The following is a 21,103-nucleotide window of genomic DNA, read 5'->3' as shown; positions in this document are numbered from 1 at the left end:
TTCTGAAAAAACCTACACTCGATCCCTCCGATGTCAACAACTACAGACCAGTATCCCTTCTTTTCTTTTCTCTCCAAAACTCTTGAACGTGCCGTCCTTGGCCAGCTCTCCCGCTATCTCTCTCAGAATGACCTTCTTGATCCAAATCAGTCAGGTTTCAAGACTAGTCATTCAACTGAGACTGCTCTTCTCTGTATCACGGAGGCCCTCCGCACTGCTAAAGCTAACTCTCTCCTCTGCGCTCATCCTTCTAGACCTATCGGCTGCCTTCGATACTGTGAACCATCAGATCCTCCTCTCCACCTCTCCGAGTTGGGCATCTCCAGCGCCCACGCTTGGATTGCGTCCTACCTGACAGGTCGCTCCTACCAGGTGGCGTGGCGAGAATCTGTCTCCTCACCACGCGCTCTCACCACTGGCGTCCCCCAGGGCTCTGTTCTAGGCCCTCTCCTATTCTCGCTATACACCAAGTCACTTGGCTCTGTCATAACCTCACATGGTCTCTCCTATCATTGCTATGCAGACGACACACAATTAATCTTCTCCTTTCCCCTTCTGATGACCAGGTGGCGACCGCATCTCTGCATGTCTGGCAGACATATCAGTGTGGATGACGGATCACCACCTCAAGCTGAACCTCGGCAAGACGGAGCTGCTCTTCCTCCCGGGGAAGGACTGCCCGTTCCATGATCTCGCCATCACGGTTGACAACTCCATTGTCCTCCTCCCAGAGCGCTAAGAACCTTGGCGTGATCCTGGACAACACCCTGTCGTTCTCAACTAACATCAAGGCGGTGGCCCGTTCTTGTAGGTTCATGCTCTACAACATCCGCAGAGTACGACCCTGCCTCACACAGGAAGCAGCGCAGGTCCTAATCCAGGCACTTGTCATCTCCCGTCTGATTACTGCAACTCGCTGTTGGCTGGGCTCCCTGCCTGTGCCATTAAACCCTACAACTCATCCAGAACGCCGTAGTCTGCCTGGTGTTCAACCTTCCCAAGTTCTCTCACGTCACCCCGCTCCTCCGCTCTCTCCACTGGCTTCCAGTTGAAGCTCGCATCCGCTACAAGACCATGGTGCTTGCCTACGGAGCTGTGAGGGGAACGGCACCTCAGTACCTCCAGGCTCTGATCAGGCCCTACACCCAAACAAGGGCACTGCGTTCATCCACCTCTGGCCTGCTCGCCTCCCTACCACTGAGGAAGTACAGTTCCCGCGCAGCCCAGTCAAAACTGTTCGCTGCTCTGGCCCCCCAATGGTGGAACAAACTCCCTCACGACGCCAGGACAGCGGAGTCAATCACCACCTTCCGGAGACACCTGAAACCCCACCTCTTTCAGGAATACCTAGGATAGGATAAAGTAATCCTTCTCACCCCCCTTAAAAGATTTAGATGCACTATTGTAAAGTGGCTGTTCCACTGGATGTCTTAAGGTGAACGCACCAATTTGTAAGTCGCTCTGGATAAGAGCGTCTGCTAAATGACTTTAAATGTAAATGTATATATACTACCCACCACTGCGACCTGTACACTCTTGTTGGCTGGCCCACACTTCATACTCGTTGCCAAACCCACTGGCTCCAGGTCATCTACAAGACCCTGCTAGGTAAAGTCCCCCCTTATCGCAGCTCGTTGTTCACCATAGCAGCACCCACCTGTAGCACGCGCTCCAGCAGGTATATCTCTCTGGTCACCCCAAAAACCAATTATTCCTTTGGCTGCCTCTCCTTCCAGTTCTCTGCTGCCAATGACTGGAACGAACTACCAAAATCTCTGAAACTGGAAACGCTTATCTCCCTCACTAGCTTTAAGCACCAGCTGTCAGAGCAGCTCACAGATTACTGCACCTGTACATAGCCCATCTATAATTTAGCCCAAACAACTACCTCTTCCCCTACTGTATTTATTTATTTATTTAGCTCCTTTGCACCCCATTATTTCTCTCTACTTTGCACATTCTTCCACTGCAAATCTACCATTCCAGTGTTTTACTTTCTATATTGTATTTACTTTGCCAGCATGGCCTTTTTGTTGCCTTACCCCCCCTTATCTCACATAATTTGCTCACATTGTATATAGACTTATTTTTCTACTGTATTATTGACTGTATGTTTGTTTTACTCCAGGTGTAACTCTGTGTTGTTGTATGTGTCGAACTGCTTTGCTTTATCTTGGCCAGGTCGCAATTGTAAATGAGAACTTGTTCTCAACTTGCCTACCTGGTGGGAATTTTTTTTTGAAAAAAATGGAGAGCACAAAATGTTAGGTGGGCTGGCTGGCTGCTACTGCCTGGACAGAGATGATTACTTTAAGGAATACAAAATAGTCATCAAATAAAAACAAAGTAATATACACAATTGAAATATTTTATTATTTCAAAGTCACTTCCTACTTTTTCTATTGACGTCTACCCAATGTGTACCTGACCGAGACAATGGTATGTGTTTTAGCAATGGAATGTTCAAAAATTTTGGCTTTGGAATTGCCATTAAAAGCTCTAAAATCATTGTAATGTCATTATTTCATGTTTAAAAAAATGTTCAAACCGAAAACCGTGATTATTTTTAATGATCAAACCCGAACCTAACTTCTAAATCTAATTTTATTGGTTACACACATATTTAGAAGATGTTATTGCGGGTGTAGTGAAATGCTTGTTTCTAGCTCCAACAGTGCCGTACTATCCAACAATTCACAACAATACACACATCTAAAAGTAAAATAATGGAATTAAGAAAAATATACATATTAGGGTGAGCAATGTCTGAGTGGTATTGACTAAAATACAATAGAATAGACTACAGTCTATATACATATGAGATGATTAAAGTAGTATGTAAACATTATTAAGGTGACTAGTGTTCCATTATTAAAGTGGACATTGTCATTGTCCACAGTGCTCAAAGAATCACACAGTTACAATTCTATAAAAAGTATGTTTTTTTGTGTGCAATATCTTTCCTTTTCAGCTTTCATGTGTATGGTATCCATTTTAATGTGCTTTACTGTAGTATGACTATAGCTCACTCCTAACTGGTCAGTGTCTGTTTGAGAATGCCTAATCTCATAAGGGCAACTACTGCTTTTGTTGGTGTTAATTTTAATTGAGAAACCGTTCGGGTATTTCTCTTAGTTTTCTCAAGGCTTTTCAGAGCAGGAATATACTCTGGGTTTTTTTTTTTTTTGTGTTAGAAAATGCATATTGTCTTTTAAAGTTTAGTGTGTGGCACTTTTTCTAACAGTAACATGCCAGTCGGTGTCCCCCCTCCTCTCCCTCTGGCAGTTCTCAGTGCAAACCATGGCCAAATAGTTTACACCCACCCACGTAGACTCCTCACATTGTGATCTGTGTAGCACTTATTTAAAAAGGCTTAAGTAACTTGGGTAAATTATGACGTTATCAGGATCTGCTATTCCACACTAGAGGGAGGTTATTTTCAAATAATTTCCTATAAATAGCCTACTTTTTGAAACTATTTTCATACTCGTTTCCAAATACAGTATTTCAAATTCCCCTAGGATCAAACAGTGTAAATGCATGGAGTATTTAAATATTTGTATTTGAAAATACAATGTGTATTTCATTTTTTTTCCAAACATGGCAATACACTCTACATGTATTTCCAAATATATTCCAATAGTCTAAAAATAAATATCCAAATACTTACTTTGAAATGTCTTTGAAAATAATTCAAATACCCTAAATAGTATTTGAACTCAGGTCTGGTGTAGCATTGCAGCTTAATCCTCTGGTGTATTTTGGTTGAATGTACAGTAGGCTATTTCCTGTTGCTACATTTCTAGACTTGCTCAGAGGGATTAGGGAAAGCTGCTAGGAAAGCTGGTGAGCTTCCATTGAATACAGTGTTCAATAGAAATGTTGAAGTGTTTACATTGCCAATTTATGAACACTCAATTTTCCTAAATGGGTAATAATTGACTAATATTTGCCACATTTGAATAATTCTCATTTCCCAATTTATCGCCATGGTCATATGTGCACTCCTGTAGATCTGAAGTAATTGGATTGTTAAACTTGCCAGGCAACTAGAAAAGCAAGGTGAAGCAATTCATGTATTCTTGAAAGTCTGGACAATCTTCCTTTTTTTTTTTTTTGCAAGCAGGTGGCATTTAGAATTAAGTGTGGAGGTTTATAGTTATGCAGTGACATCAGGTGTAACGAGTGAGTTGAGTTTTTTAAAAATGAAACAATGAACACGTAACACAAACACACTGATATGAAAACAGAGTCAATAACACCTGAGGAAAGAACCAAGGGGAGTGACAGATATAGGGAAGATAATTAAGGAGGTGATGGAGTCCAGGTGAGTGTCATGAGGTGCAGGTGCGGGGATAATCAGCAGCCTGATGACCTAGAGGCCGGAGAGGGAGTATACGTGACAGTAACCCCTCCCTGGCGCGCGGCTCCCACCGCAAGACGCGGTCAAAGGGGACGAACCCAGGGATCAGGAGGTGACCGGTCATGACAGCTGATGCTCGAGAACCTGTCGAGTCAGCTGGTGCGCGGGAACCAAACAGATCGTTTGAGGCATGAAAGCCCGACGATCCGGCTGAGGCAGGGAAGCCTGACGATCTGGTTGAGGCATGAGAGCCTGTAGCAGTTCCCGGACCCGACATCATGACTCTGACACAAACATTTTTATAAAAAAAAAAAACACTCCCGGATGCTTCCCTTAGGTGAGGTGTTATTCTGTAACGAGTGCGCTGAGAGTCGGGAAGCAAGTTTAGGGAGTGAGTGTTTTAATAAATAAAAGAACACGAAACACGAACAACGTACCAACATGAAAACAGACTCAATAACACCTTAGGAAAGAACCAATGGGAGTGACAGATATAGGGAAGATAATTAAGGAGGCGATGGAGTCCAGGGGAGTGTCATGAGGCGCAGGTGCGCCAGACGATGGTGACAGGTGTGCGGGATAATCAGCAGCCTGATGACCTAGAGGCCGGAAAGGGAGTATACTTGACATCAGGTGCCCCGCTTCAAAAGTATTTTCAAAATTTATTAGAAAAACACAGTTTCCATGATAATTTTTCTCAATTAAGAACGTTTGACAAAATAAAAATCCACCCATTCGAACATCATTCTGTTTTTGCAATCTTTAGACAATGTCTCATCTGCCTAGTGACACACTATATATACAAAAGTATATGGATTAGTGGATTCGACTAGTTCAGCCACACCTGTTGCTGACGGGTATATTAAAAATATAGAGCACACAGCCATGCAATCTCCATAGACAAGAATTGTCAGTAGAATGGCCTTACTGAAGAGCTCAATTCAACGTGGCACCGTCACATGATGCCACCTTTCCAACAAGTCAGTTCGTCAAATTTCTGCTCTGTTAAAGCTGCCCTGATCAACTGTAAGTAAAGTGGAAACATCTCGGAGCGACAACAGCTCAGCCGCAAAGTGGTAGGCCACACGAGCTCACAGAATGTGACTGCCAAGTGCTGAAATGCGTAGCGCATAAAAATCGTCTGTCACTACTGAGTTCCAAACGGCCTCTGGACACAACATCAGCACAATAACAGTTCTTCAGGAGCTTTATGAAATGGGTTTCCATGGTCTAGCAGCCACACACAAGCCAAGATCACCATGTGCAATGCCATGCATTGGCTGGAGTGGTGTAAAGCTCGCTGCCTTTGGACTCTGGAGCAATGAATCACGCTTCACCATCTGGCAGTCTGACGAAAAGAATCTGGGTTTGGTGGATGCCAGGAGAACCCCACCTGCCCCAATGCATAGTGCCAACTGCAAAGTTTGGTGGAGGAGGAATAATGGTCTGGGGCTGTTTTTCATGTTTCAGGTTAGGCCCCTTAGTTCCAGAGAAGGAAAATCTTAACGCTACAGCATGCAATGGCATTTTAGATGATTCTGTGCTTCCAACTTTGTGGCAACAGTTTGGGGAAGGACCTTTTCTTTTTCAGCATGACAATGCCCCCATGCACAAGGCGAGGTCCATACAGAAATGGTTTGTTGATCGGTGTAGAAGAACTTGACTGGCCTACACAGAGCCCTGACCTCAACCCCATCGAATACCTTTGGGATGAATTGGAACGCCGACTGCGAGCCAAACCTAATTGCCCAACATCAGTGCCCGACCTCACTAATGCTCTTGTGGTTGAATGGAAGCAAGTCCCCACAGCAATGTTCCAACATCGAGTGGAAAGCCTTCCCAGAAGATTGGAGGCTGTTTATACCAGCAAAGGGGGGACCAGCTCCATATTAATGCCCATGATTTTGGAATGAGATGTTCGACGAGCAGGTGTCTACATACTTTTGGCCATATAGTGTATAATAGGTTAGTCCTTCCCTTGCCCAATAGAGGGAGCCAGAGTTACCATGCATGAGGTTTGCAGGCACCAAGCATACAATAGGTTTTGTTGTCAGTCATCATCAGTGATTCATTGTTCCTCAGAAGAGAGGTTAAACCTCAATTAAATTATGAAAATGAAAAACGTATTATATTTCTAGCACATTAGTGAACACTTCTCCAACGTGTTCTAGAGAGTCTGGAGACATGGGAACTTTTTTATATTTGGTGTAAACACTGTTTTCTGCTAGTGTTTGTGTGTGTGTATTGCATTAGACTGAGACTTACCCAGAAAGACTCACAGCTGTAAACAATACCATGATGTATTGACTCAGGGGGTTGGATACTTATTTAATCAAGATATTTTAGTGTTCATTATTCTTTTTATATACAAAATGTTTTTTTTAAATCCACTTTGACATTAGAGTATTTTGTGTAGATTGTTGACAAAAAAAAGACAATTAAACCCCACTTTGATTTCACTTTAATACAACAAAATCTGGAAAAAGGCAACGGGTTTGAATACTTTCTGAAGGCAACTCATATGTATAGCCAAGCCAGCTGCTATGGTAACATGGCATAACAACTATCATACTGTAGCGACCCGCACAGACAGCGGTGTGTTATGTGTTAGGCTAGGAGGTGGTTGTGTTGTACTGACCAGTACCCGGTGTTCGCGGGGTCCGACATGTCAATCAACCTGCTATCTGCCAATCACGGGAATGCCTGGAATGTTCTGATGCCGGGCATCCTGGTGGTTGGCGGAGTGGCGTGGAGGGGGGTTGGGCAGGGGGGTGGAGCATTGGAAGTTAAGACCAGGTTCAGCTTTTGTTCTCTCTCTTACGTCTGGGCTTCACAAGAGAAGGTCACGATTGGCTTGTGGGTTATCTGTCATCTTTTTGGCGTGTGCTACGGCCCAAACAGTAGCCTGTGTAAAGTTGGTTTAATAAACCGTCAATTCGCAAACTCAAGCCTCTGTCTGGACAATTGTTCATTTATGATCTAGTCAGGTCATTACATTGGTGTCAGAAGTAAAAACGTTGATACAAGTTAGCCAGCTAGCTAGCTGACTTATGTGGCTAGCTACCGTAGGTGAGAACGGGATTGAAAATGCTTCGAGGAATCCGAAAGTGAAGGTGGAGGTAGGGGACGATTATGGCCAAGGAGGTGCGTGTGAATGGACGTCGGGGGCTCTGTCTGAGGAGATCGCCAGGGCGTCGGAGCGCAGAGGCCGCTTGAGGGAGGACGTTAGAGCGATGGCGGATGAAGCGGGCATGAGTGCTTCGTCGACGGTATTTCGCGCGGATTCTGGTGGACGGACCGGTGGTGACGTCGACGCGGCGTGACGAGGAATCTGGGGCTCAGGATGTAAACAAACATGGCGGCGCCCAGTTCCGGCTGCGTCCGTATCTGTTAAGACCCGAAGTATTCCGGTAAGGCGGATTGGGAAGCTTTTCATGCTCAGTTTGAACTGTTAGCTCATTTTAGGGGTGGTCGGATGAAGAAAGGGCACTGCAGTTGGCTTTATGCCTCACGGATGAAGCTCTGGCCTGTTTGATATTGATTAGCCCCGAGGACAGGCATGATTATGGTGCTTTAGTGGGAGCACTGAGGAGGCGCTATGGACAGTGTGTACAGCCCGGGCTACTGCGCTCCGAACTGAGTAATAGACGCAGGCAGCCTGGAGAGCCTCTACGGGTGCTAGCTAATGACATTGAGAGCCTCTCTCGGCGGGCATATGCTCACATGCCCCCCTCCGTGCAGAGCGAGCTAGCACGGGACCAGTTCATACCCAGCTGGCTCATCCTGAGTCATTGCAGACAGCCTTGGAGATGGCTTTGGAGAGGGAGCTGGTGTGGGCTGGGGCTTCAGCTGGGGCTTTGGTGGGGGTGCAGGGAGACACACCCTCTGTGCGAGCTGGGGGGGCAGAGCAGCCCGGAGCCGGAAAAGCCTGCTTGGGTGGCCGAAATGACAAAACTCATTCGTGCTGTGTCGCTACAGGCGGAACGAAACACACGCCCTGGTCCCAGGGTCTGCTGGGGTTGTGGCCAGCCAGGCCATCTGCGCCGAGATTGCCCCATGTCCCCCAGAGCTCAGGGAAACGGCTCGGGGTCCGCATAGACCAGGTAGTGCGGACCCCTGGCTTTCTATCCCAACCACCATCATCTTCAGGAGGAGCCCACCGGCACAGACGGGGAAGCAAGGCTCCACTTCCCCCAGAAGCAGACGAGGGCAAGCGGATGGAGCCTGTTGTTGTGGTGGGCCGGACCTGTGTTGGGGACTTTTGTCATGTCCCTGTCACTGTGGAGGGGGTGCCCTGCTCCGCCCTGGTGGACACTGGGTCCACAGTAACCCTGGTGAGGCCAGATATTGTGCCAGGTTGGACTCAGTGTGAGCCTACAACTGTGCAGCTCCGCACAGTCACAGGTGAGCTGGCACCCATGAAAGGGAAGGGAATAATGACTCTGACAGTAGGGGGCAGGACTGTGCGTCATCCTGTGTGGGTGGCGGCTGTGCAGGACCCTTGTATCCTGGGGTTGGACTTTCTTAGGAGCACAGGCTGCCAGTTAGACCTAAATAGGGGCACACTGAGCTTCCAGGGAGGGACGGAAGTCACCATGGCCCCCCCTAATGTCACATTCACTCAACCCAACAAACCCTTTACTCCAACAGTTAAAGCAGCAGAGACTCATGGCTGCGCCCCTCCCCCACAGCTGTGTGTGACTTTTCCCCAGTCCCCCTGTCACCTACGGCGGTGTGTTATATTCCCCAGCTACCTCCATGACACAGCCCTCTGTGAGCCCGGGCCGCACCCCCAGCCCAGCTACCCCAGATGGGAGAGGAGAGGACACTGTCTGCAGTGAGGAGATATGGGGAGGAACTGTGTTGGTCTTGACCCCGAGCAGCAGGAACGGTTGTGGCAGTTGCTGTTTGAATTCAGAGACAGCTTTGCGTTGAGTGAGGAAGAGGTGGGTCAGACTCATCTGGTGCAGCATGAGATCGACACAGGTGATGCTCGACCCATCAAGATGCGTCCCTGCCGTATCCCGCTGGCACGCCAGGAGGCGGCAGACAAGGCTGTGTTGGAGATGCAGCGGGCAGACTTCATTGAGCCCTCAGACAGCCCCTGGGCGGCGCCAGTCGTCATGGTTCCGAAGAAGGGGGGCAAGCTGAGGTTCTATGCGGACTACAGGCGGCTGAATGAGGTAACCAGGAAGGACTCATACCCCATACCACGTATCGATGAGTCGCTGGACCTGGTTAGGGGGTCCTCCTGGTTCTCCTCACTAGACCTCCGCAGTGGCTACTGGCAGGTGCCCCTCTCCCCAGAGGCCAGAGCCAAAACTGCGTTCTCCACTAACAGAGGACACTGGCAGTTCAAGGTCCTGTGCTTTGGCCTGTGCAACGCTCCAGCTACTTTTGAGCGTTTGATGGACAGGGTGCTGGAGGGCATCCCCGACAGCAGTGTCTGGTATACCTCGATGACATCCTGGCCCATGGCAGCTCCTTCCAGTCAGCCCTGGGGCGCTACGGCGTGTGCTGGAGAGGGTGGCTGCCGCAGGTCTGAAGCTCCACCCCGAGAAGTGCCACTTCATGAGGAGAGAGGTGTCCTTCTTGGGCCACCGAGTGGGGAAGGGGGGGATCAGCACCATGGAGGACAAGGTAGGGGCTGTCAGAGACTGGCCCACCCCCACCGACCAGCGTCAGCTGAAGAGCTTCCTGGGCCTGGCCTCGTACTACAGGAGGTTTGTACGGGGCTTCTCAAGCGTTGCTGCTCCACTGAACCGCCTGCTGCCGAAGGACAAGGCTTTCACTTGGACAGTGGAGTGTGAGGAGGCGTTCAACACCCTCAAACATGCACTGATCGAGGCCCCCGTGCTCGCCCCCCCTGACCTCACCTTGCCCTTTATCCTGGACACAGACGCGAGCAATGTGGGCATGGGTGGGGTGCTGGTCCAGGTGGGGCCAGAGGGGGAGAGAGTGGTGGCGTACTTCAGCAAAACATTTGACAAACATGAGCGCCGCTACTGTGTCACCGAGGCGGGAGCTCTTGGCTGTTGTGGCTTCCGTCAAACACTTCAAGTACTACCTGGGTGGTCTGCCCTTTACTGTAAGGACTGACCACTCTGCTCTCCAGTGGCTCATGTCTTTCAGAGAGCCAGAGGGGCAGGTGGCACGCTGGTTGGAGGAGCTTCAGCCGTATGACTTCACGGTGGTGCACAGGGCAGGGGCACGCCACGCCGACGCCATGTCCCGTCGGCCCTGTACTGCAGACGGCTGCCGCCACTGTGAACGGAGAGAGGGACGGGAGAGAGAGCTGCGGGCAGAGGAGGGTGTCTGTGCCACAGTGTGTCGGGCGAGCGGGCCTGTCTGCTGTGAGCTGCAGACTGTCGACGTGGCTGAATGGCGGCAGCAGCAGGGACGGGACACAGACCTACAGCCAGTGCTACAGTGGGTAGAGGCGCAGGTGAGGCCACCATGGGAAGAGGTGACAGCGCTCTCACTTGCGACCAAAGGGTTGTGGTCGAAGTTTGAGAGACTGCGGCTGGCTGATGGCGTGCTACAGCGGGCATGGAAGGAGTCAGCTACGGGAGAGGAGAGGTGGCAGGTGGTGGTCCCAAAAGCATTGCGGGAGGCTGTGCTCCAGAGTACTCATGGGGGGTGGGGACTGGACACTTTGGGGTCACAAAAACACTGCGCCGTCTCCGTCAGGGCTTCTACTGGGGGCAGCACAAGAGGGATGTGGAGGACTTTTGTCGCCGCTGTGACAACTGCACAGCGAGAAAGGGCCCCCAGGCCGCTCTCATGCTCAGCTCCAACAGTTCCCAGTGGGGGCTCCCATGGAGAGGGTGGGAGTGGATGTAGTTGGGCCGTTCCCCACCACAGACAGTGGAAACCGCTGGGTGCTCACGGCCATGGACTATTTCACAAAATGGCCCGAGGCCTATGCTCTGCCTGACCAGGAGGCAGAGACCATCGTCGACGCCCTGACAGCGGGGATGTTCAGCAGGTTTGGAGCTGCAGAGTCCATCCACAGCGACCAAGGCAGAAACTTTGAGTCCCGTGTGTTCGCCACCATGTGTGAGAGGCTGGGTATGCACAAGACCCCACTACTCCTCTCCATCCTCAAAGTGATGGCCTTGTGGAGCGCTTCAACAAAACGCTTGGACAGCAGCTGGCCATCGTCTCTTCCAAACACCAGCGTGACTGGGACAAGCACCTGCCTATGGTCCTCATGGCATGCCGCTCCGCCGTCCAAGACTCCACCTCCTGCACGCCTGCCCTCCTCATGCTGGGGAGAGAGATCCGCACCCCTGCGGAGATGGCGTTGGTCGGCCCCTGGATAGCCCTCATGTTCCTCCGGGGCCGGAGTATGCCCAGAGACTCCAGGACCGCCTGGAGACAGCCCACACCTTCGCCAGAGAGCAGCTGGTGAATGCAGGTGTGAGGCAGAAAAGGAACTATGACGTGCACACCCGGGAAGGCACTTTGTGGCTGGGGAGCTGGTCTGGGTCTACAGCCCCTAAGGAAAAAGGCAGATGCCCCAAGTTGGACAGTCACTGGGTGGGACCCTGCAGTGTCCTGGAGAGGGTAGGGGAGGTTGTGTACCGGGTGCAGCTTCCTCCCAGGGGGAGAAAGGTGGCACTGCACCGGGACAGGTTAGCCCCATACAGAGGGGCCTCTTCTCCCCAAACCCCAGGAACCCCCACAATTCCCCTCTCTGGCAATGACATTCTCCAGGCACCCACCCTCAGGTGCCGCAGAAAAAGGCTCCAGACAGCCCACTCCCCCTGTCTCCCCCCTGTGTCACCGCGTGGTTCCCCAGAGCCACGGACTGTATTACCCGTTCCCGCTTCCTTGTTCCCCATATCCCTGCCTTCATCCCCTGGTTCCCAGAGGGGCACTCTGCGACCATCACGGCCACGCAGGCAAAGGAGACCTCCGGGTCGCTTCAGAGACTTTGTTTGTTCCCTCGGGGACGAGGGACTTTGTGGTGGGGGCTGTGTAGCGACCCGCACAGACAGCGGTGTGTTATGTGTTAGGCTAGGAGGTGGTTGTGTTGTACTGACCAGTACCCGGTGTTCGCGGGTCCGACATGTCAATCAACCTGCTATCTGCCAATCACGGGAATGCCTGGAATGTTCTGATGCCGGGCATCCTGGTGGTTGGCGGAGTGGCGTGGAGGGGGTTGGGCAGGGGGTGGAGCATTGGAAGTTAAGACCAGGTTCAGCTTTTGTTCTCTCTCTTACGTCTGGGCTTCACAAGAGAAGGTCACGATTGGCTTGTGGGTTATCTGTCATCTTTTTGGCGTGTGCTACGGCCCAAACAGTAGCCTGTGTAAAGTTGGTTTAATAAACCGTCAATTCGCAAACTCAAGCCTCTGTCTGGACAATTGTTCATTTATGATCTAGTCAGGTCATTACATTGGTGTCAGAAGTAAAAACGTTGATACAAGTTAGCCAGCTAGCTAGCTGACTTATGTGGCTAGCTACCGTAGGTGAGAACGGGGATTGAAAATGCTTCGAGGGAATCCGAAAGTGAAGGTGGAGGTAGGGGACGATTATGGCCAAGGAGGTGCGTGTGAATGGACGTCGGGGGCTCTGTCTGAGGAGATCGCCAGGGCGTCGGAGCGCAGAGGCCGCTTGAGGGAGGACGTTAGAGCGATGGCGGATGAAGCGGGCATGAGTGCTTCGTCGACGGTATTTCGCGCGGATTCTGGTGGACGGACCGAAGTGGTGACGTCGACGCGGCGTGACGAGGAATCTGGGGCTCAGGATGTAAACAAACATGGCGGCGCCCAGTTCCCGGCTGCGTCCGTATCTGTTAAGACCCCGAAGTATTCCGGTAAGGCGGATTGGGAAGCTTTTCATGCTCAGTTTGAACTGTTAGCTCATTTTAGGGGGTGGTCGGATGAAGAAAGGGCACTGCAGTTGGCTTTATGCCTCACGGATGAAGCTCTGGCCTGTTTGATATTGATTAGCCCCGAGGACAGGCATGATTATGGTGCTTTAGTGGGAGCACTGAGGAGGCGCTATGGACAGTGTGTACAGCCCGGGCTACTGCGCTCCGAACTGAGTAATAGACGCAGGCAGCCTGGAGAGCCTCTACGGGTGCTAGCTAATGACATTGAGAGCCTCTCTCGGCGGGCATATGCTCACATGCCCCCCTCCGTGCAGAGCGAGCTAGCACGGGACCAGTTCATACCCAGCTGGCTCATCCTGAGTCATTGCAGACAGCCTTGGAGATGGCTTTGGAGAGGGAGCTGGTGTGGGCTGGGGCTTCAGCTGGGGCTTTGGTGGGGGTGCAGGGAGACACACCCTCTGTGCGAGCTGGGGGGCAGAGCAGCCCGGAGCCGGAAAAGCCTGCTTGGGTGGCCGAAATGACAAAACTCATTCGTGCTGTGTCGATACAGGCGGAACGAAACACACGCCCTGGTCCCAGGGTCTGCTGGGGTTGTGGCCAGCCAGGCCATCTGCGCCGAGATTGCCCCATGTCCCCCAGAGCTCAGGGAAACGGCTCGGGGTCCGCATAGACCAGGTAGTGCGGACCCTGGCTTTCTATCCCAACCACCATCATCTTCAGGAGGAGCCCACCGGCACAGACGGGAAGCAAGGCTCCACTTCCCCCAGAAGCAGACGAGGGCAAGCGGATGGAGCCTGTTGTTGTGGTGGGCCGGACCTGTGTTGGGGACTTTTGTCATGTCCCTGTCACTGTGGAGGGGTGCCCTGCTCCGCCCTGGTGGACACTGGGTCCACAGTAACCCTGGTGAGGCCAGATATTGTGCCAGGTTGGACTCAGTGTGAGCCTACAACTGTGCAGCTCCGCACAGTCACAGGTGAGCTGGCACCCATGAAAGGGAAGGGAATAATGACTCTGACAGTAGGGGGCAGGACTGTGCGTCATCCTGTGTGGGTGGCGGCTGTGCAGGACCCTTGTATCCTGGGGTTGGACTTTCTTAGGAGCACAGGCTGCCAGTTAGACCTAAATAGGGGCACACTGAGCTTCCAGGGAGGGACGGAAGTCACCATGGCCCCCTAATGTCACATTCACTCAACCCAACAAACCCTTTACTCCAACAGTTAAAGCAGCAGAGACTCATGGCTGCCCCCTCCCCACAGCTGTGTGTGACTTTTCCCCAGTCCCCCTGTCACCTACGGCGGTGTGTTATATTCCCCCAGCTACCTCCATGACACAGCCCTCTGTGAGCCCGGGCCGCACCCCCCCAGCCCAGCTACCCCAGATGGGAGAGGAGAGGACACTGTCTGCAGTGAGGGAGATATGGGGGAGGAACTGTGTTGGTCTTGACCCCGAGCAGCAGGAACGGTTGTGGCAGTTGCTGTTTGAATTCAGAGACAGCTTTGCGTTGAGTGAGGAAGAGGTGGGTCAGACTCATCTGGTGCAGCATGAGATCGACACAGGTGATGCTCGACCCATCAAGATGCGTCCCTGCCGTATCCCGCTGGCACGCCAGGAGGCGGCAGACAAGGCTGTGTTGGAGATGCAGCGGGCAGACTTCATTGAGCCCTCAGACAGCCCCTGGGCGGCGCCAGTCGTCATGGTTCCGAAGAAGGGGGGCAAGCTGAGGTTCTGTGCGGACTACAGGCGGCTGAATGAGGTAACCAGGAAGGACTCATACCCCATACCACGTATCGATGAGTCGCTGGACCTGGTTAGGGGTCCTCCTGGTTCTCCTCACTAGACCTCCGCAGTGGCTACTGGCAGGTGCCCCTCTCCCCAGAGGCCAGAGCCAAAACTGCGTTCTCCACTAACAGAGGACACTGGCAGTTCAAGGTCCTGTGCTTTGGCCTGTGCAACGCTCCAGCTACTTTTGAGCGTTTGATGGACAGGGTGCTGGAGGGCATCCCCCGACAGCAGTGTCTGGTATACCTCGATGACATCCTGGCCCATGGCAGCTCCTTCCAGTCAGCCCTGGGGGCGCTACGGCGTGTGCTGGAGAGGGTGGCTGCCGCAGGTCTGAAGCTCCACCCCGAGAAGTGCCACTTCATGAGGAGAGGTGTCCTTCTTGGGCCACCGAGTGGGGAAGGAGGGGATCAGCACCATGGAGGACAAGGTAGGGGCTGTCAGAGACTGGCCCACCCCACCGACCAGCGTCAGCTGAAGAGCTTCCTGGGCCTGGCCTCGTACTACAGGAGGTTTGTACGGGGCTTCTCAAGCGTTGCTGCTCCACTGAACCGCCTGCTGCCGAAGGACAAGGCTTTCACTTGGACAGTGGAGTGTGAGGAGGCGTTCAACACCCTCAAACATGCACTGATCGAGGCCCCGTGCTCGCCCCCTGACCTCACCTTGCCCTTTATCCTGGACACAGACGCGAGCAATGTGGGCATGGGTGGGGTGCTGGCCCAGGTGGGGCCAGAGGGGAGAGAGTGGTGGCGTACTTCAGCAAAACATTTGACAAACATGAGCGCCGCTACTGTGTCACCCGGCGGGAGCTCTTGGCTGTTGTGGCTTCCGTCAAACACTTCAAGTACTACCTGGGTGGTCTGCCCTTTACTGTAAGGACTGACCACTCTGCTCTCCAGTGGCTCATGTCTTTCAGAGAGCCAGAGGGGCAGGTGGCACGCTGGTTGGAGGAGCTTCAGCCGTATGACTTCACGGTGGTGCACAGGGCAGGGGCACGCCACGCCGACGCCATGTCCCGTCGGCCCTGTACTGCAGACGGCTGCCGCCACTGTGAACGGAGAGAGGGACGGGGAGAGAGCTGCGGGCAGAGGAGGGTGTCTGTGCCACAGTGTGTCGGGCGAGCGGGCCTGTCTGCTGTGAGCTGCAGACTGTCGACGTGGCTGAATGGCGGCAGCAGCAGGGACGGGACACAGACCTACAGCCAGTGCTACAGTGGGTAGAGGCGCAGGTGAGGCCACCATGGGAAGAGGTGACAGCGCTCTCACTGCGACCAAAGGGTTGTGGTCGAAGTTTGAGAGACTGCGGCTGGCTGATGGCGTGCTACAGCGGGCATGGAAGGAGTCAGCTACGGGAGAGGAGAGGTGGCAGGTGGTGGTCCCAAAAGCATTGCGGGAGGCTGTGCTCCAGAGTACTCATGGGGGTGGGGACTGGACACTTTGGGGTCACAAAAACACTGCGCCGTCTCCGTCAGGGCTTCTACTGGGGGCAGCACAAGAGGGATGTGGAGGACTTTTGTCGCCGCTGTGACAACTGCACAGCGAGAAAGGGCCCCCAGGCCGCTCTCATGCTCAGCTCCAACAGTTCCCAGTGGGGGCTCCCATGGAGAGGGTGGGAGTGGATGTAGTTGGGCCGTTCCCCACCACAGACAGTGGAAACCGCTGGGTGCTCACGGCCATGGACTATTTCACAAAATGGCCCGAGGCCTATGCTCTGCCTGACCAGGAGGCAGAGACCATCGTCGACGCCCTGACAGCGGGGATGTTCAGCAGGTTTGGAGCTGCAGAGTCCATCCACAGCGACCAAGGCAGAAACTTTGAGTCCCGTGTGTTCGCCACCATGTGTGAGAGGCTGGGTATGCACAAGACCCGCACTACTCCTCTCCATCCTCAAAGTGATGGCCTTGTGGAGCGCTTCAACAAAACGCTTGGACAGCAGCTGGCCATCGTCTCTTCCAAACACCAGCGTGACTGGGACAAGCACCTGCCTATGGTCCTCATGGCATGCCGCTCCGCCGTCCAAGACTCCACCTCCTGCACGCCTGCCCTCCTCATGCTGGGGAGAGAGATCCGCACCCCTGCGGAGATGGCGTTGGTCGGCCCCTGGATAGCCCTCATGTTCCTCCGGGGCCGGAGTATGCCCGGAGACTCCAGGACCGCCTGGAGACAGCCCACACCTTCGCCAGAGAGCAGCTGGTGAATGCAGGTGTGAGGCAGAAAAGGAACTATGACGTGCACACCCGGGAAGGCACTTTGTGGCTGGGGAGCTGGTCTGGGTCTACAGCCCCTAAGGAAAAAAGGCAGATGCCCCAAGTTGGACAGTCACTGGGTGGGACCCTGCAGTGTCCTGGAGAGGGTAGGGGAGGTTGTGTACCGGGTGCAGCTTCCTCCCAGGGGAGAAAGGTGGCACTGCACCGGGACAGGTTAGCCCCATACAGAGGGGCCTCTTCTCCCCAAACCCCAGGAACCCCCACAATTCCCCTCTCTGGCAATGACATTCTCCAGGCACCCACCCTCAGGTGCCGCAGAAAAGGCTCCAGACAGCCCACTCCCCCTGTCTCCCCCCTGTGTCACCGCGTGGTTCCCCAGAGCCACGGACTGTATTACCCGTTCCCGCTTCCTTGTTCCCCATATCCCTGCCTTCATCCCCTGGTTCCCAGAGGGGCACTCTGCGACCATCACGGCCACGCAGGCAAAGGAGACCTCCGGGTCGCTTCAGAGACTTTGTTTGTTCCCTCGGGGACGAGGGACTTTGTGGTGGGGGGGCTGTGTAGCGACCCGCACAGACAGCGGTGTGTTATGTGTTAGGCTAGGAGGTGGTTGTGTTGTACTGACCAGTACCCGGTGTTCGCGGGGTCCGACATGTCAATCAACCTGCTATCTGCCAATCACGGGAATGCCTGGAATGTTCTGATGCCGGGCATCCTGGTGGTTGGCGGAGTGGCGTGGAGGGGGGTTGGGCAGGGGGGTGGAGCATTGGAAGTTAAGACCAGGTTCAGCTTTTGTTCTCTCTCTTACGTCTGGGCTTCACAAGAGAAGGTCACGATTGGCTTGTGGGTTATCTGTCATCTTTTTGGCGTGTGCTACGGCCCAAACAGTAGCCTGTGTAAAGTTGGTTTAATAAACCGTCAATTCGCAAACTCAAGCCTCTGTCTGGACAATTGTTCATTTATGATCTAGTCAGGTCATTACAATACGTTAGTAGTTATCAAGACGGCATAAACAGATCTGGGACCAGGCTATAACATTTGTACCACCAGCACCCACCACCAGCATCAACCTCGGAGGGGAGGGGCACACAAGTTAAGCTGCTTCTCTGCCAGTCAATGTTCACTTGTTTGCCCACATGTAAAAATACTACAGTTTACTATAGAATTCTGTAGTATATTTTAGAATAGTATACTACACATTGTAGTATCCCTCGATCATGTGTATTAATACTTACTATATAGAATGTTGCAGTATACGGTAGAATACTATAGTAATTACTACAGTAATGTATGTCTGCAAAAACAGTACTTTTTAAAAACTTTATTAAATACTATAGTATTTCATTAGCAAATACCCTGCCCATTCCCCTCTCCCATATCCCAATTTATGCCACCCGTAAGTGAGAAACCTACATGCCTAGTATTGACCATATTGTGTTCCATACAGGTTATAACAAGAGCTCTGATCTCTGTTCATATCCCAGTCCTATCTATCTAAAGCTTATGGAAAATTTGCTCTTTTAGTATTTCTCCAGTAGATTTCCTCAAGGAGAAAGACTACTTCTATATTCAGTATACTACAATGAATACTACAGTAAAGACTACAGTAAATACTATAGCATATAAATATAGTAGGACTACAGCATTTAAACCATAGTATATGGTCATACTCTTTGTAATAGTCTTCACCAAGTAGCTCCTCATCAAAAGAATCTTCCTACAAGAAGTCCATGACTTCATGTTCCTCCTCATCCTGCAGGCCTTCTTCAGTGATGACCCTTTAGCACATAAAAAAGGGGATCATGAATGTAAGGGAATTGTTGTCAACCTGTTGGCAAAGTTATATTTTTAATCCCTTTCACTCTCACATTTTGAGAAGACGTAACAATTTGATATCTGATAGTCCATAACTAAAATAATATGATTATGTATGCCTGTAGCAAAATGGAACCAGTTATACCTCCAACCAGAGCCTTCATAAGTCATATAATTTATCAAAGGAGTTATACATTCATTCGTCCATTCAACAGCCAGAAGGGTCACAATTTTTTGTAGGAATCATATCACAGATAAACATACACCTAATGAGTTATCTAGCTAACTAATAATAATAGCTACCCTCTCTCTTTCTTCTGGCTGTCAGGATAGAAGTTACAAATCCAATCTAATACCTAATAACAAATACTCTTCAAATTGTAAATTAGACCATTTTATTTTGTACAGTCATCAAAGGAAACACGAACACAAAAAAGACGACAATCTAAATCAAGTCCTTTCTGGGTGACAGGCTGCAGCTTGAACAATAGTCAACAGGCTAGCTACCATTAGTTAGCTCACAGACATTGGTAGCTAGCAATTTAACTAACATTATCTGAGGAGACACTATAGTGGCCTAGAAATACAATGACATTGCTAAAGTAGGGAAGTAATTAGTAGAAAACAACTTTGCCATCGTTATCATGTTGTCAAATTTACTTCGAGATGGCAATTGCCATAGCTAGAAACGTTTGTAAAAAAAATGCTAACATTAGCTAGTTAAAAGCCGGTCCTGTCCCTCAATCTTAGCTAGCTAAAGTTATGCTCCATCTAAAGTCAATCTGACTCTATTACAGTGATGGCAAAATGATTTGCCTCCTTTTAGAAATTGTATTGTTTTTTTCCAAGTAACTATAATGCACTTTAGACTAAATCTTCATCAGAACATTGCAGCTCAGAGAATGTCATTGAGTAGCTAGTAGAATGTTCATTCGGGCATCGATCCTCAAGAGAACATTCAAAACAATAACAAATCATGCAACTGTGGAGATGGGAGAACCATCTCACTCCATCAATCAGGCCTTCATGGTAGAGTGGCCATGACGGAAGACACTCCTCAATAAAAATCACATGACAGCCCGCTTGAAGTTTACCAATAAGCACCGTACGATTCTCAGACCATGAGAAACAAGATTCTCTGGTCTGATTAATCCAAGATTGAACTCTTTGGCCTGAATGCCAAGAGTCACATCTGGAGGAAACCTGGAACTATACCTGTGGTGGCAGAATCATGGTGTGGGGATGTTTTTCAGCAGCAGGGACTGGGAGACTATTCAGGATCAAGGTAAAGATGAACGGCGCAAAGTACAGCGAGATCCTTGATGAAAACCTGCTCAGGACCTCCAGACTGGGGTGAAGATTCACCTTCCAACAGGACAACGACCTTTAGCACACAGCCAAGACAACGCAGCAGTGCCTTCGGGACAAGTCCCTGAATGTCCTTGAGTGGCCCTTGAGTGGCCCAGATCGAACATCTCTGGAGAGACTTGAAAATAGCTGTGCAACGGCGCTACTCATCCAACTTGACAGAGCTTGAGAGGATCTGCAGAGAATAATGGGAGAAACACTCTAACAACAGAGGGCGAGAGGACACACTCAAAGATACCCAAGAAAACTCAAGGCTGTAATCCCTGCCAAAGGTGCTTCAACAAAGTACTGAGTTAAGGGTCTGTAAATACGTTTTTTTATTGTATATTTTTGCAAAGTTTAACGTAACAATGTGGGAAAAAGTTAAAGGGTCTGAATACTTTCCGAATGCAGGGATGAGATACTGAATATCATTTTTGGTGAGTTTGGACATTTACAAGCGAATGTGAACGAGACATTGTGCAAATTAACCAAGTTTTGGATGCATCCTTGTCTGAAGGAAGAACAGTACTGGCTCTGAAGCAGCATGTGTACACGCTGTGCCTGTGTGGAGTCTGGGGTCGCTAGGGAAATGGGCCTGCCTGCTCTTCTTGAAGAAAAGGGGGGAGAAGAAGATGGGCCGAGAACAGACAGGAGAAAAACACAAGGAAATCAAGATAGTGGCATTAATTACAAATAATTAATCCAATCCACCTTTGACTTCTCAAACATGGCAGAAAACTAACACAATA

The 21,103-nt window shown here is 51.0% G+C and overlaps 1 protein-coding gene across 1 annotated transcript in view; it reads left to right on the top strand.

Moving 5' to 3' along the window:
- LOC115128303 (uncharacterized) overlaps positions 1-21,103 on the top strand; it is a 77,236-nt gene that overhangs the window by 9,513 nt on the left and 46,620 nt on the right. The window lies entirely within an intron of this gene.

The sequence above is a fragment of the Oncorhynchus nerka genome, linkage group LG4, assembly GCF_034236695.1.
Source record: "Oncorhynchus nerka isolate Pitt River linkage group LG4, Oner_Uvic_2.0, whole genome shotgun sequence".
In the NCBI taxonomy this organism is placed as follows: Eukaryota; Metazoa; Chordata; class Actinopteri; order Salmoniformes; family Salmonidae; genus Oncorhynchus; species Oncorhynchus nerka.
Note: the sequence above shows the minus strand (reverse complement) of the source record. Positions and strands in the feature narration are given on the sequence as shown.